The sequence below is a fragment of the Anopheles coluzzii genome, chromosome X (assembly GCF_943734685.1).
Source record: "Anopheles coluzzii chromosome X, AcolN3, whole genome shotgun sequence".
Classification (NCBI taxonomy): Eukaryota; Metazoa; Arthropoda; class Insecta; order Diptera; family Culicidae; genus Anopheles; species Anopheles coluzzii.
Window position 1 is genome coordinate 2,260,004 of NC_064669.1, and position 17,122 is coordinate 2,277,125.

A 17,122-nucleotide genomic window follows, 5' to 3' on the forward strand; every position below is an offset into this window, starting at 1 on the left:
CATCATTTAATGTATCGATCCTGGTCACGGCACCAGCTTCTGCAGCTACGAGTAAAAGGCAACCATGTTGTCTCTACCTCCCCGGGAAGCATATTTACCGTGGAAAAAAAAACACAAGCTTTACATATGTTTGTAGTAATAATACTATCCTATTTACACAGCAAAGTGCAACGACACAAGAGTGCATTCTACGTCTAGGCGAGGCTTACTTTTTTTTTGCACTCACGCTCCAAGCGGGCCCGCCAATGCGTGTGGATAATGGCGTTGGCACCTGAACATCGCACTGTTTATCTGTTTGTTCTGTATTTTTCACACTTTCTACCTATTTCCCTCCCCTTTCGCTGCCGGCTCGCTGCACTTTTAAAACAAATAGAATAGAGTCGGGCCCTCCCTTCCCTATGTCCGTTCCGATTGAATGATAAATCACCGGATGGGGAAAGGTTCCCCGCGACTCCGCGCGGTCCTGGTGTGTTGTTTGGTGCATTCTAAACATCAGCATCATCCCAACAGCCTCCCGCTTCCGGAAGCCGTGTTTCGGGAAAGGTGTGAAATTTCACACCTCGGCCAGACACACACACAAACACCACGTCCGTTCTGACGACTTCATTAGTGTGTTCTTGAGGTCCAACGTTCTACGCACGGTGCAGTACGGCGCCCCCGGGTCAGGTTGCTAGAAAAAGGGGGGGCCAAAATTAGATCCGCCGGGTCAGCCGAGGTCATACGTTCGATGCCCGGATGCCGTCCCGAGAGCGCGCGCTCGCGTGTACATTAGTACGGACGAGAGCCAGAGAGCAGAGCCGATTATTATAGACCCCCCGATTACGCGTAGCGGGAAATGCGATGATTTCCATCCGGCACAAACACAGCCCGAACCCTTTTTTTTTTGCCGCAGATGTTTGTTTGGCTGGTTTTAGGTTTTGGGTGGAAAATAATTCGCCACCCCTTCACTTCCCTTCCGGAGAGGCTGTTATTCGCTTCTTTTTTTCCTGTATCGCCCAAACAGCCCAGTGTGGCAAGGGGCAACAACGCGAAACAGCTGGAAGGCCTGTGGGAGGCCCGCCGGCGGACCGGGACCGGCCGGCTAGCTGTACAATGAGACTTGCTCACCTATCTGGTGGCGCCGTTTTCTGCTCCCGTTTGGATTGCTGCTGCTCCGTGGGGGAGGGCGTTTTTCCTGCGTATTGATTTCTCAAAGGTTTTGTTGTGCTACGGGGTAAGATAACGGAACTGTTGTATTCTTCTAGCGGGGTAGTTTTGGAGGTATTATTCGACCGGAACGTTGGGCACCCCGGTACTGTGTACCGCACGAAGATGTCTTTGCAGGTGATTTATCAGTTCAGATATGAAAATGCTTAAACAAAATCCCAGCAAAGTCATGTCTACAGTGATGGCGATTTGAATAAGGCTATCAATTATAAAGGGTCCGCCGAATAACTTTGTCTTTTAAAAACTGTTCAAATGTTAAGTACATGTTGGTTTGTGTTCGCGGCCATAATATTCCAACAATATTCCAACGGTGTCTAATCATATCTCATTGGTGGTAAAACGACATCGGAATTTTGACTCCCAAGCCACAAAACCAACATGCTTTCTCGCTCTCTCAGGTTTTCTGTTTTGTTAAGGTAGAATCATGTTAATTTTGTTTGTTGGGCTGTTAATTAGATTCCTCCAATTCAGCATCTCGGTTCTCTCGGTACTTCAAATACGACAGTTTTGCTTATTCACAAACCCGCTAAGATGAAAATGAGATTCACCAGAAAAGATGCTTTTTTTCCACACAATTGTTGCACAAACTCTACATCATTCAACATGATTTTCAAAACAATATTTACCAGCATTTCTCGTGCGCATACGTTTCTATATTCATTCAGTGAAATCATATAATGGGGCCCTTTCCGTTGTAAGTTCGTAGGCTGAAATTTCAGCTCGTCAGCTGTTTGCATTGTATAGCAGTTTTCGTGCAGCTATCTAAGTAGGTATAATATACAGGTGGGCTTATCCCAAGGTGTATGTATTTAGAAGGTTGATTTTTATCGCTTCTTCTTCTGAATGAAGATTTTAAGAGTGTTTTGAGTATTCGTCCAGTGTCCAGAAAGCTTATTTGAACAAAAGTTTTCACCCATCCTGTCAAAAAGTGATATTCAAATTTGGTTATAAAAAATATGCTATGAGGCCACCTGGACTACATACACTTTGACTCTAGATTCCACCACGTGATCTCTTTAATGCACCTTGGGGTAAATGTAAACAACAGCGTGTTTTCGAGCAGGTACTCGAATCTAATTCTAGCTTTGAGGCTAGAATAATCTAGACTGAAAATTGCAGGCTAGTATTTTGTGTAGTTTTGTATGGAGTGTTTACATGATTTCAGCCTCCAACTGTCAAACTCCATACAAAAAACTAACTAGAATCGTGAAGGGCCCCAATAGCTGTCTCTCGGATCAGTCATGCGACCAGTGCTGCTAGATCTGTACTCAAAAAATGTGGAAATATATTGCGTGAAGTTGGATTGATAATGATTGGATGGATATTGTTTTCTCCACCAATCCTTCCTTAGATTAGGATTTTCGAGTACTCGAGCCGAACAAATTTAAAAAAATCATCACTCATGGCATGATAGCAAAAAGGATAGGATAGATTGTTGAAGTGAAGTGGAATTGGTTTCAAATGTTATTGTCAAGCGTCGTATAACCTATTTAAAATATTGCAAAACAGTATTTTTTAGGGCTCTGTTGTTTGATGAAACTCATAAGGTTTTGTTTGAAAAAAATGATAATAATAAATTGTATTATACTTTAACGGTACAACATTGAAGCACCAAAGTCACCAAAATGTTGACCCGTTTGTCAGTTTGCTCATCATCAGTAAGCTGTTGTGCTAAATTATACTTTTACACCGTACAACAACCACAGCACAACAACGCATATTATGTAAACCGTGTGCCATCCTCTGTCACTGCCTATTATGTCCTTCACCGTTCAGCTCGGACAGTTGCTATTGCACAGCGCAACATAACCACATGTTTACGTCTAAGCCCCCAAACAACAATAACCGCAGCAGTAGCAACAACACAAAAAATGACCCCTTCCTTGAGTGCACCTTGAGCGCAAAGTGCCTTCCAAATTGATGGAAAAAGAGGGGGGGGGGGGGGGGGATATCCTTTTTCCAACCGCGTAAAGCGAACCAACGGAGCAGAGGTCGGATCCGTTTGGATGCGTTTGCGTGGCCTTACCCCTGATAAGAAGGCACGTTGGAATGGTATGGTGCGGTGGTGGTGGCTGCGGCGGCGGCGGGGTGCTTTGGGTTTCCTTCCTTCCTTCTAACCAGCTACCGCGCTTCACCTCCCCCAGCGACCTAGGCTCTCTAGGCTGCGAGGCACACAGGTTGTTCCAGTTGATCAGCCAACCGCGGACGGATAGAGAGGCCGCACGGACAAAAAAACGCATTCCATCATTTCGGGGTGCCCGCCGCCATTGTGTTTTGTGCGTGGCTGAAGGGTGTTTACAACAAAAAAAAGAGCAACCGACGAATTTAAAATAATAATTCCTCGCGCGCGCGCGCGCGCTGGCTGATGACGATGTTTCTGAATGTGTGGCGATAGAGAGTGTGCGTCTTTTAATGAAGTATGTTTCGTGCTAGTAGAATAAGCAGACCAGTAATATGTGGAAAAGGTTGTTTTTTAGCGCCTCATGAGTGCTCTCTGGCCTTTGCTACTTCTGTACGACTGCTAGAGGTTTATGTGGCTGCGCCTCTCTACTTCCCTTTACACATCTCGCTCACGGTAAAGGCACAGGAATCGAAGCAGACATGCAGGTTGTACGACCTTGCCAGTCGAATCTTCTTTTAAAATTTGATTTTAAGCGAAGCCAGTCGCAAGTCCGAACGAACCACACACACACACACACACACACACATACACCAAACGACCTCCATAAACCTCTGTCTAGGAAAACAATCAAAACCGCAGGAAAATAATCGTAATTAAAATGCTGCAAGGTCTTGCTCTACCTGTTGCGTTTGTTTTTTTTTGTATTCGTACACTTCTTTATTCGATTACATTTATTTAATTTTTATAATTTTTTTTTCAATTTTATTTAATGAAATATTGTATTAATAGACTGTGCGTCAAAGCAGTGTTCATGAGTGTAACAGAGTGCACACAAAAATCCTGATAGAACCATCAAACAGCCAATAGGATTTCGAGCTGGAATTCGAACTCGAATTCCAAACTGTTCATTGTAAATCGATGACACGCGCACCACACCATAAGGAAACTACATTGTTAGTAGGAACTCCCCTCTACCCCTCCCCTATCCATGCGTGAAAAATGGAAAATGCGTGGAAAAGCGACCTGTGAATCTGCTACCGCTGCTGCCTGCTGTTCGTCCTTCGAGGCCGAATTTCTCCACCCTGCGACAGATGCAGCGGCCTACATCGAGCACGTCCAGCGCGCACCACCCCGTCTGCTGCATCCTTTCGGTGCGGCCCCTGTCCACCCCCGGGGCGGGCCAAGTAGCCGCCAAGGGTACGAAAGTGACACAATATGGCGCAGCAGCATGTGCTGTGTGGCGTGCCTTTAATGGCATTGCGCACGGTTGGCGCGGCGGTGGGTGGTGATGGTTTGCCAGTAATTATTACTTAAAATTCCACCCTCATGTGAAGCACCACCATCCGCCTCTGTCAGGACATACGTTTCGCAGGCGGCCCCTGGGCTAGGTGTGTGTTCGGCTTTTCAGCAGCCGCTCGCTTGGGTGAGCTGAGTGAGTTCGTGTCGTCTTCGGAGGCGTTTTACAATTTTGTTGAAGTAATGTTGGGGGTTGTGTTTTTCCCTCTCTCTCTCTCTTTCTCTCTCTCTCTCGCTTTTCGTTTTGCTACATTCGCAACGACCCGAACCGTCCGAATGGCACGAAAGGAATGCAACCAACCGGGCGAACGGGTGGTCGGTACCACAGCAACAACAAAAAAATCCTCCGCTCAGTTACGTTCCACGCCTCGGCGACATTTTGCGTGAACGTGCGTGGTGTTTCGGTGACGGCCAAGTGTGGCTGGCACTGCTGGTTTTTCGCTTTTTGTGTGCGCTTTTTTTTGTTGTCTGTGTCATTTGTCACCTGCTTTTCGATTAGTGCCCGTAATGTGTTGTTAATATAATTTAGCTGTACTGCTTCGTTCTATTCTGTTGGTGGTTCCGTTTAATCGGCGCGCTTGAAAATCAAACCATTCCCAACGCGCAACTCAATCAACCTTCAAACATCGTTTTTTTGTTTTTGTTTTGTTTTGCAAATGTGTGTTTGTGTCCAGTGCGCTGCTGTGCCGTGCAGAGACTGTGTATGCTCTGATCATTTTCCCACCCCTGAAGTGGTGCCGCTCAATTTGTCCTCCCAAGTGTTGTGGACTGTTTTAGGGTAACCTGTGCCGAGCCTAGCCTCCAATTTTTCCTGCTGAGCGTTACACCGACGGCCCCTGATGTGGTGCCCACGAGCCGTGCGAGCGGTGGTGGTTGGGCATCGCAGGCTAGCAGCGACAACAGCTAGAGGAGGAGGAGGTGGAGGAGGAGGAAGAGGAAGAGGAGGAGGCGGTGGACGGCCTCCAGGTCGGCGGCCCTTTCGTGGTGCTGCGTCCCGGCAGCCGCACAGCGTACGCACAGCGTCGGGGCGGCGGCAGTGTTCGAAGCGTCGGCCGGCGGCACTTGCGGCCACTCGCGGTGCCAATGGTGCTGGTGCCCGCGTTCTTCGTCGCAGTGCAATGTTTCGCCTCCAACATTGGCACGCTGCTGAGACACATTGTAGGTATACCAAGGTTGCGGGAAGGTGAACTTTTGATCGGGAAAAGTTTCAGGGGGGTTTTTTGGTAATAGGATCATCTATCTGGATGATATGTTTTAGTACCTAGACACAGATGAACTATAAGTCCTAGGACTGGTCCGACATCGTAATAGAGCAGCATGTTGAGACAGACTTCTCTGGGCAACAAATCTGTATTTCGTTCAGAACCGTGGACAGATATATAATCATCCTCAAGGACTTCGAAGGGAAGTTCCGTGAAGCCTTATGAAGGTTAAGATATCATCACTCAGGAATGTCACACATAACATTAATTTATTTGAAGGACACTACTGGTATTGACATTGGAGTTATAATCAGGATCTAGTTTTGATATCCAAGACAAGGACCCAGTGGTAGGAGTAAGGATATACGTCTTAGGTTGATACCTGGACCAAGATACCTTGCATCTAGACTCCAGCATAGGGTTGGCATTAGCGAACAGTTTTGCGTATCATGAGTTCAATATCTTAGTGATATTAAGACTACAAATAAGCGTATGGCCCAGGGGAGATGTTTGGATGACCTTAAATATTGCTATAGACTTGGAATAGGAATAATATGAACGTATAAACAAAGGCCTAGGGACAAGTAGAAACACCGAGTTAAAGCTGGTTCCGTGAAGCCTTATGAAGGTTAAGATATCATCACTCAGGAATGTCACATATAACATTAATTGATTAGAAGGACACTACTGGTATTGACACTGGAGTTATAATCAGGATCTAGCTTTGATATCCAAGACAAGGACCCAGTGGTAGGAGTAAGGATATACGTCTTAGGTTGATACCGGGACCAAGATACCTTACATCTAGACTCCAGCATAGGGTTGGCATTAGCGAACAGTTTTGCGTATCATGAGTTCAATATCTTAGTGATATTAAGACTACGAATAAGCGTATGGCCCAGGGGAGATGTTTGGATGACCTTAAATATTGCTATAGACTTGGAATAGGAATAATATGAACGTATAAACAAAGGCCTAGGGACAAGTAGAAACACTGAGTTAAAGCTGGACATATGCCGACTAGGAGATCAAGCTTTTGAAGATGCCAAAATGTGAAGGATGATCATAGTTCATGGTGTGATGTATAATGCTGAGGCTGTAGGTGTTTCTGAAACTCCGTGGTGGCTTTTGTTTTCTACATCAACATTTTTGGTATTTGTTTGAGCAACTGGATCGGCGTCAGATGTAAAAAAGTCAAGAATCAAGATCTTATAACATTGATGATGGCCCTAGGGCTGCTCGATCATTCTACCATTGACATCTGGAATTCAGCAACCTAACGTCTGGGAGTATCGTTTGGGACTTATTCCGACATATTCCGGGTGTGAAGTTCTGTCTCCGATGTCTATAACCATTGCGTCGAACCTCATCTATCACACAGTTCCCATCACTGCTCCAGTCTATCAGCAGAAGCTGGAAGCAGAGAGAAGCGAACTATAAAATAATGTTTCATCGTGTACTGCAGTGGATGCTGTTCCTAAGAAATCATTGCTTGTGCTTTCATTGATTACTTTCAAGTAACGATCGCACACTCACGCGCTTAGTGAACAGCGGAGATAAAGCGTACCGCGCTCTCAAAGCGCCTCGAGATTGGTGTGTAACATCCGTGATATTGCTGGTGGTAGATTCTTTTGCACAGACAGTGTGCGAACGGGAAAGGGGTTTTTTGTAGTTGTTGTGGCTGTTGTTGCTGTTACTGGAACGTTAATTCCTACACTTTGTGTTCTATTATGGCGGTTCCGTCACAATTGTCGCGTTCATTTTAAACCCACAGATACGCACACAAGCACAAATGAGACCAACAACAACAAAAAAAAAGAACGCTACTATAAAGAGCAAAATAGCAGTCCGCTCGGCGGCGGTTGGGGAAGAATCAGACTGCAAAAAATAGGAGGGTAGAAATGAAATGGGGCCACCGTAAATTGCTAGCGACAAATGCCATCTCCCGGTCGTCTCGGGGCCTGATCGACCCGAGCCAATCTTGCCCGTTAATGGCGGTGGTGGTGCGGTTTAGGTGGTGCGTTTTTTTTCTCTTCTTTTTCGTCGTTTGCCTGCTGTGTCACCACAGTCGGAATCTGTGGTGCGCCTCGCAGCACAAAGCGCACACAGGAGGGGTACAAATTATCAAACTCTGTCCCCTTATCGCTCGGCAGCCGACATTATTTGGATGGGAAATAAAATACAACAAGCAAACAACGAAAATTAACTGTTGATTTCACACAAAAAAAAAACCTCTACCAAGCGACGAACCCAACAAGCCGTCTAATCGAACGGCAAAAATGCTATCAGATAAGAAGCAGATGCATTGTATATGTGCGCTTGGAGAGGAAGTCGGCTAAAGCCGTGTACGTCTTGCTTTACTTGGGGGTACTCACTGTCGCAACCTCTCCTACTAATAAAGACCCGCTCAAGGGAGGGTCACATAGGCTTTTTTTTTCTTTTTCTCTTGTAGGTTTCATCAAAGAAGCGAAAAAAAAAAATCGCTTCGCTCTCACGTATACACGCTTGGCGGTGCACATAATTCGTGCCCATGATGACGCTACCATGACTTCCCTTTCCGTCCCTGCCTGCCCCCGCTGCAGCTCGGTAAAATCGTGCCATTTCGGTTGGCGCAGCGCGGGGCGTGAGTGTGTTGTCGGTATTGCAATCGCAAATCCGTAACCGAGCTATATTCTTCGTGGGGGCAGCAGGGCAAAGGGAGCTCGAAAGGGGCAGGGTGGATTGGATTTTCGTTGTACATGTGTGTGTGTGTGTGTTTGAAGCGTTGCTTAGCTTTCCCCATCCATCCCAACAAGCCAACCACAAAAAAACAGCTACAAAACTCTCTCGATAAGAGCCGAGAGCGGCGGTGGAACGTTCGCTCGATGCGTTTTTGTAACGCTTTTTTGTTAAATTTTTTTGTTTCTGTGATGGTTTGGGCTACCTTTTTTGGTGTCAGCTACGTGCGCACAATCACTTATCGAACGCGGGCCGCCATAGTGACAAAGTGCCAGGCCACCGCTGCTGCGTGCGCACACTGTGGGGGGGTAGGTTAAAGGTGGTCTTTATTTTATCAGCTTCAGCAGCCAGGAGTAAGAATTAAGGAGTTGGAGGGAGCGGGCAGTGGGGGCGAGGTACTAGTGAATAATGAAGCGTCTCGCACACCTGTGTGTGACGGCGACATCATCCAACACACCGCGGGTTGAACCAAAATCGAACGGAGCGGGTTCGTCGCTTGCATCGCGCTCGGAATGTGAATCCGAGTTGAAGTCTTTTGTTCGGTTTCGGTGGTACCAAACGGCGAAGGCTTAGTATGCGGAATGGGGGGGGGGGGGGGTGGGATGGCAAATAATAAAACACACACACACACGCAAACACACACACACATATCTACAGACACACTCACAGACGCGGAAAATCAAGCAAAGGGGAAACACACTTTGAATGATAGTAAATGGTAGTGCTGTACCTGCCGATGATGGGCACGTAGCGCATTTATTGTTCTCGGTGTGCCGCTTCTTCTGCTGCGCCTCTTTCCCCAGCGTTCGGTGGGTTGGCCGAGGGGGAATGTGCTCCCCATGCCCTCCCCACCCAGCACAACCTGCCTGCCTGCCTAGCTGCTGGCTAGTTGTGCCTCGTTTTACGGAACTAATTAAAATCTCATTTCCAATCCGAGCGCTGTGTGTCTGGCTTCCTTCTGTTCGGGTTGTTATGTCTGATTTATCTGAACGGTTCTGCATATACCTCTGTGTGTGTGTGTGTGTGTGCTTAAATTCAACCACCATCCGGTATGGTACTCCGCTGTGCTCGGCGGAGGTTGTTTTTATGCTATTTCGTTCATTTGGTTTGAAGTTTTTGCCTCCGTCTCTTCTTCTTCTTCTTCCACTCTACCGTGCAAATGAACGGCACCAGAGCGCGCCTCCTGTGTGCAATCGAATGCCGAGCAGGCAGCGAACCTGCCAAGCGGCCATCGTTGATTGCGCGCACCTCGCATTCCCCGCGTTTGCCACACCAAACCACGGCACGACGATCATCGGTTGTGATTCATGTAGGCGATTCGAACGTGCAGTTTCTGCAGCTCGGCAGCCGTTGTGTGTGTGTGTGTGTGTGATTTTCTGCTCGTGTGCCCTCTTGCTTTGGCTTCCCCACGTGTGCTGCTGGGAGGGGGGGGGGGGGGGGGGGGGGAGGGCACATTACATGTGAAACCATGATGTTGCGCGCGCCTCTCCGTGGTGTGTAGCGCCGTGTGGCGGCCGACCGCACATTGCGTACGGGTCGAGGAGTTGCAACAGTTGCACGGAGGAGACGGTTGGAGCGGTGCCGTGGCAACCTTCGGCAGGCCCGCCTAGAGCGGGCTGGGATGGGGGAGGAAGGGGTTTTTTGAGGGTTGCCATTAGTGTGCGGCTCCCGCGGCAAGGCTTCGCGCGCACGATCACCTCCTTTTTTTTGTTTAATTGATCGATTTGGGCGTATTCACATGGTGTGTGTGTGTGTGTGTGTGTGTGTGTGTGTGTGTGTGTGTGTGTGTGTGTGTGTGTGTGTGTGTGTGTGTGTGTGTGTGTGTCTGTGTGTGTGTGTGTGTGTGTGTCTGTGTGTGTGTGTGTGTGTATTTGGCTGTGTGAGTTTGCTAGCTTAGAGGGCGAGAAGAATGAAACCAACAGTCTGTGACGAGCGTTTGGTTGGTGGTGGCAATGGTTCGGAATGTTTTTTTTTCTGTTATTTTGTTTGTGGAATTTACTTTTTATTAGGTCTAACTGTAAGGTCGTGGCTGTCGCCAGAGTTGATTAGATAAAGAATGGCAGCGAGCAAACGGTGCACTTAGAAAGATCTTAAATCTGCGCTTGCGCAGTGTCAGATGCTTGTAATGAAATGCTAAACACGTGAAATATATTTCAAACAATACTTAAACGGTTTGAGGTTCGTCGCTTATACAATGATTCACAGATATTTTGCAATAAAATCCCATTTTTAAACTGCAAAGCGATGTGTAGAGCTTACAAATGGTGTATGCGATGCTTAACTGGCTAGAGAAACCCTTTAATCCGGCTCGAAGGACCAAATTAAGCAATCAAAAGCAGCCTGCTTTTCATACTTCAAATCAATTACCACTAAATGAAAACTCACTCAATCCCGCTCGAAGGACCGAAAGCAAAGAACCTTAACATGCTTACCTCAACCCCCCCCCCCCCCCTCCTCCCTGTACCGGAAGATGAGCGGCTTTCACCACCACTGTTCGACTTCAGCACGCCGCAACGGATGCTAATAACCGTTGATGAACGAGTACGGGCTCGTCTTCCTGAAACTCCTGACCGAGTTTTCCTTTCACTGGCCGGTGGCCGGTTTTGCTGAGCTTGATTAATACCTTTAATGACATTCCTAGTGTCCTCTCCACCCCCTTTCTCTCGCTACTTTGGCGTGCATTACACGCTGTCGCGTTGCATGGGAGACGCAGCAGCAATTAATCGCGCACACTGATTTGTGATGCGTTATGAGTGCGCGTGCCCTGTCTTCTGATGGTCCCTCTCCTCCACTTCTATCCGGTGTATCTGTTACACAGCGTTGCCACACTGTCCCTGTTTTTATGCTGTTTTTTTTTTTTTGCTTCCCTGTGCTCTCCAACCATCCAACACTTTCTCCCCGCAGTGTGGCAGGCGCACTATGAGACTTCGCTTTTGATTTGATGATGTGGGACGCTTCAGTGTGTCACGAAAGCAGAGCGCAGCAGACGGGAGACGAATGCGGCGGCTCGAATCAGGCCTTCTGGTTTGCCTTCCAGCCTCTCGGAGCGCTTCTGCGGTTTGTGCTGCTTCCTTTCCCGCCGGACCGGTTCGGTTCGGTACCGGTTTGGTGCCCGGTTCCTGTGCTGCGACATCCGCTGGAAAACAGACAGCTCTGTGTGTGTGTGTGTGTGTGTGTGTGTGTGTGTTTTATTATTATCTTCTTTTAATTATGCTAAAAAAAAAAGCGAAAAACAATCTCGCCCAAGGATGTGCACTCTGTGTTGAAATGCAAACCGCTGGGCGCGCTGGGAAGAAAGGAGATAAAATCGAGTCGACTGTGTCTCAAGTTCGTTGCCGGCGTGCGAGGATATTCTCCACACTTGTTGCCTTCGTCGCAAAATGCACCTGTCTGGGGGCTGTTTATGTTTAATTCCCCACGACGACGATATGATGCATTTCCGTTTTTGGGAACGCCACTTACCTTGCCCTATTTTAACACAAACACACACTCGTACGCAGACACTTATGCAATCGGGTTTTCCTTGATGAGGGAGACAAATACGATTTTTCCCAATTTTGGAATAATTTTGCTCGAATAAATCTGATTGTTTCTTCCTAAATTTGAGTTAAAATAATAAATTGCAATTATTTTAAATACTGTTTCTTCTCTCTCTCTCTCTGCTGACCGGCTTAAACGGTCATGAATTGGGCAGCTTAAACAATCGTTCCCAAAACGTGTTTATGTATGTGTGTGTGTGTTTGTGTGTGGGTGAACTAAGGTAGCCAACTGTCAATGCGATGTGGGGTGTGCTCTCGTTCACGACTGGCGGCGACGGGGAAGCTTTAGCGAAGCGGGCGGCCCTGCGCGCGTGGCTCACCATTTAAAGCAACCTTGACGGACTTCCTTTCCTTAATATCTGCCCCTCAACCAAAAAAAAAAAAAAAAATGCCTGTACAGACGCACGCAAACCTCCGCATTTAAATCGCGCACCGTAAACGGCCCGTCGGACCTGGTGTCGCGCGTCTTGGAACTGTTTTTTGTCGTTGTGTTGTGTCGAAAAAAATTGCTAATAAAAAAAAGGAAGCCAATATAAATTGGAAGCAAAAAGCACCGGCACAATAGAGGAAGCATGACGGGAACGTGTGCACACACAACCGGGGGAAACACGTCGGGTGATTCACTCGGCCGAGGGCTATGATCACTGTATGTGTGTGTGTGTGTGTTCGCAAGAGATCCTTTTCGGTGGTCTTAATGGGAGGGGTGGTGTCCAACCAAGAGACAAGCAGGTGGGGCAATTTTGCTATTTTGTTTTTTGATTTGTGTGTTGCTATGCCCACATTCCTCGCGCATTGATGGATTCGTGCGATTGTCATTGTATTAATGGAGATTTTTGTTGTTGTAATTATTTAATTGGCTTCCCATGCCATGCTGGGGGGATGTTCGTGACCCGCTTCAAATCATTATGGGTGGAGTTTTTTTTTACTGAAGCGCGATGAAGGGTATATATCAGGAAAAGTTTTAAAATGGTTTTTCAGTTGATATGATGAAATAAAATCAGCATTTTTATTCAAATCGCTTGTGTGAATACAACGACAATTTTTCCAGTAGTGATTTTGCCATTATAACTGGAAAACCACTTCAACCACGGTTGGAGTTCTAAATTCTCATTAAGAAAATGTCCAATTAGGTATTATAATTCCAAGTAACAGGTGAGCTACAGTTGAGCATCTTCATCTGTTGCATGCATCCGTGTGCCTTTCAATCACGGTGGTGTGCATTATTATCTCGAACGCTGTCGTGTGTGTGTGTGTTTGTGTGCGGTTCGGTTTACTTTCATTTGCTTTCCTTTCCGCTTGTTGCAACGCCTCACAGTTGCCGCTGATGGAGGAAGAGGAAGGGCCGCGCTCGCCCGCGCTGCATCTGAGCCGTGTAATTATTTTCCTGCCCTTTTGACCCACCCCCTCCCAGCACACCGTCCCGTGTATGCCTGGTTTCGGTGTCGCAAAAAAAAATGGTAGAAAGCGGAGTTGTTCAAGAAGAAAAAGGTCGCTTTGCTGCTGGCGCTTCTTCTGGCCAAAACCATGCTCTGCGGGAGGTGGGTCTGGCGGAGAAGAGCAAACATTACGCCCTTAGTGAGAGTGATGTGCGATGGTACGTCTGTGTGCACCGCGCAAAGCGAGACGACAGACGCGACCCCATATTATATTTGATCTTGATGTGTGTCTTCATACACGAGCGAGCGCGCGCGCGCGCGAGGTTAGTATGTTAATTATTCACCACTACCGTGTATGCTCTGCGTGTGTGTGTGTGTGTGTGTGCGACCTTTAAGCCGGGCGAGAAAGGTTAGCCTCCTCCGGGCTTGTTTTGCTTCTTCAGCGGCGGCGGCGGCGGCGGCAAGTTTCTCGATCGCTTTTCCCGGCAATGTGAAAGTGGTGCTGCGTATGCGTGCGCGCACGGTCGCGGCTTTCCTGTTGCGATGTTGATAAGCCATCTACACCTGCGAAACCGCCTGCCTGTTGTTTTCTACGTGTGCGGGTGTGCGCTATCGTGGGTTGATTGTTTTTGGCGGTTTCGGCCGCGGGGGAATTTTTGCGCTATTTTATCACTCTAAGCTGGCGCGGAAGTAATACGACACCCCGTGTGTGTGTGTGTTACCGTTTCATGATTCAGCGAAATATTGGCGTGCGGTGGGCTTTTTTTTGCTGGCGCGGTGCTAATAAAACGCAACGTCAACGGCTATTATTATACAATTGCAAAAGCGAGCAGATTCGAAGCGGCGGAGTAGTGTGTGTGTGTGTGTACGTGATGTTGCTAGGGAGTTATTCCTGCCAACTGGGCGAGGCTGGAATGTGGAAAGCGAATGAAGCTGCTGCTCAGCAGGTTGAATTGTGTTAGAACATTTTCATTCCATATGCTATAAAGCAACAAGCTACTGTTAAAGTTACAGTTGTTTTTTTTTATAGTTCGTGTTATAATAAGGATTGAAACGCCCCCAAAATATAGGCAATTTGCGCAACATCTTAGTTGATCCACAAACCACCCAAAGTGTCATCTTCAATTGCTCCGACAGTGTCGCCATCTACCTGCATAATTATGCAAACCATGGGGTCAAAGGGTGTTTGTATCGGCTGATAGGTGGCAAACATTTGTATGTCAACGGAAAGAGGGGAAGTTCAATGAAGCCATCGTGCTAACCTAAAATGTAACCATCGCTAGCGTAGCAACGCACCATGCAATAAGAACCCGGAGGAAAACTCGTATTAGGATGGTGTCGGAGCAGAAATTGAATTTCTGATGTTTTTGTACAGGAATCTTATTGTCTGTCGATAAAGAAGAATTCCTGCCATTTTTAGTCGTTGATTTCACGAATTCTCATTGACAGTGCTGATGTCTGTTTTTACCTGAAACTCGAATTGTGAGTTATTCTAATGGGAGAGATCATTCCTATATCATTTAATCAGTATTGTGTTTTAGAAATCTCTGATTTCAATTCAAATGTGAAATTTGAAGCGATGTTAAAAAGGAATTGGAAACTTTTGTATCTTAATAGCCTTTTTGTTGTTGTTTTTTTGGTGAACAAAGCACCGACTATCTAGAACTTGCAGCGATGATCGTCCTGCCTGAAGGTTTCGTCGATGAAACAGACGCTTTTCTGCTTTGTGGTGTTGTTTTGCATTATTGCCACAGCAAAACGCAGCATAATATGCAGTGGCCTCCAAAGGTGGATGAGCTGATTGAATAACATCCTAAATTACACACACACACACACACGTACACGTACACGCGTAAGCTTGTGGACGTCTTTTTCCGCAGCGACGTGTGTGATGGCCGATCGTTTGATTGTTTCAGATATTTCAAAACCGTCGCGCGCGCTCTGTGTGTCGCCACTGTCGCCGCGTGCAGTAGAATTACATTAGTTTCCATCCACTTTTCGGCCACGTAATGAGTCGTCGCTCGCTCCCCCCCCTCCCCCCCCTTCCCCTTAGGGCAGCACGCTTTTCCTCTCGTACCACACGAGCGCGCACGGCGGTGGCTACCAGCATGAACAATAACATCGTTTTGTGACAATACTAATGGCGAGCGCGATGGCATTACTCCCTCCCCTGCCCGCAAAACTAATCGCCATAACCGGAAGCCGTCCATCGGTGCTGCTGCTGCTGCTGCGCCAGCCTGTCTCGAAGACGCTCGCGCGTCATCGTTCGACGCCGCCGGTAATGTTAATTGCATCCGACGCCCCAACCCAAAGCCCGCTGCGCGCGCGCACGCTCGCAAGATTGTTCTGGGCGGCCGTTCCGCGTTGCGCAATCGAAATATCGCCGTGGCGCTCGGTGATGGGTGGTAGCCCTAGAGCTGTGCCAGCATTTATAATGTTTTTTTTTTTTTTTTTTTTTTTTTTTTTGCGGGCGCATGTTTTCGCTTCGGGAAAAATTGAGAGCCAAAACAAGAAAAGGAAAGAAGACACCAACGCACACACACACACAGGCACACAGACAGCAGGAGGCAGCGCAAGAGAGGTTGCGATGGATGCACGCGAACGCTTTGCGGCGATTGTTACGTGATAAGGCGCGATTTGGAGGTTGTTGGTTTTGCGCGAGATTGGCCCAAGGAGACGGCTAACGTAATGATGGTTCATTTCCTGCCCCTCCTGCCCTCCTTCGCTTCCCCATTAGCCTCTTCCTTCTCTTGCCAACCACCGTGCCGGGTGTGCGCGATCCATATCGCCGATGGTGGTGATGAGATCTTGGCACCCCCAAACAAGGGAGGAAGGGGTTTGCTGTTGTGGTGGACGAATTAATCGTTTACCGTAACATAAGTGAGCATGATGCATATAAATTATTAACACACACACACACACACACACACACACACACACACACACACACACACACACACACACACACACACACACACACACACAAGCCAAAACATCGTGTGGTTGCATCAAGCGAAGAAGACTTACAGCAACCAAGGCAGAAAAACCACCTCAATTTCGTATGCTCATGTAAGCCCACTCCCCGGTTCGCATACATCAGCCTGGTTACGCGCTCGCGAGCATTTATGTCGCATCATGCGTCGCCCGATGTCGTCCATCACGACACGATGACCCCAAAGCGTGCGCCGGACAGTCGACAGGCGCCAAAGTTTCCGCCAATTTTTCACTTTCCCTTTTTTTGTGTTTTGTTTTCTTTTCCCCACCTTTGCGAAAAGTTACTAGCCGAGGACCGCTGTGTGTGTGTGTGTGTGTGTGTGCGTGTGCAAATGGGCTTTTTTGGGGTTAAATTATGTATGCCCCAAAGCTTTTAAAGGGCACAGTTTTAATTAATGCATTCAGTTTGATGCGCTATGACCTTGGGCGGTGGAAAGAGTATTGCTTGCAAAATCTTAATGAGCATACATGGTACATCTTTGTCAGTTGGTATCAAAACAAATAATATTGGCAGTTCTAAGATTCCAGCAATTTTTGCTTTATTTCATTTTGTGGGCATTTTAAAGAACTATAACTTGTTAATTTTGTTTTCGCTTCAGTTGCTCAAATAAAGACGTCTTCAGAATACATCTTTTTTGTATGAAGTTTGACAGTTCGATTGGCTGAAAT

At 47.2% G+C, this 17,122-nt stretch overlaps 1 protein-coding gene across 6 annotated transcripts in view; it reads left to right on the top strand.

The window, feature by feature from the left end:
* Nucleotides 1-17,122, top strand: part of LOC120951234 (serine-rich adhesin for platelets) — an 85,767-nt gene that overhangs the window by 14,375 nt on the left and 54,270 nt on the right. The window lies entirely within an intron of this gene.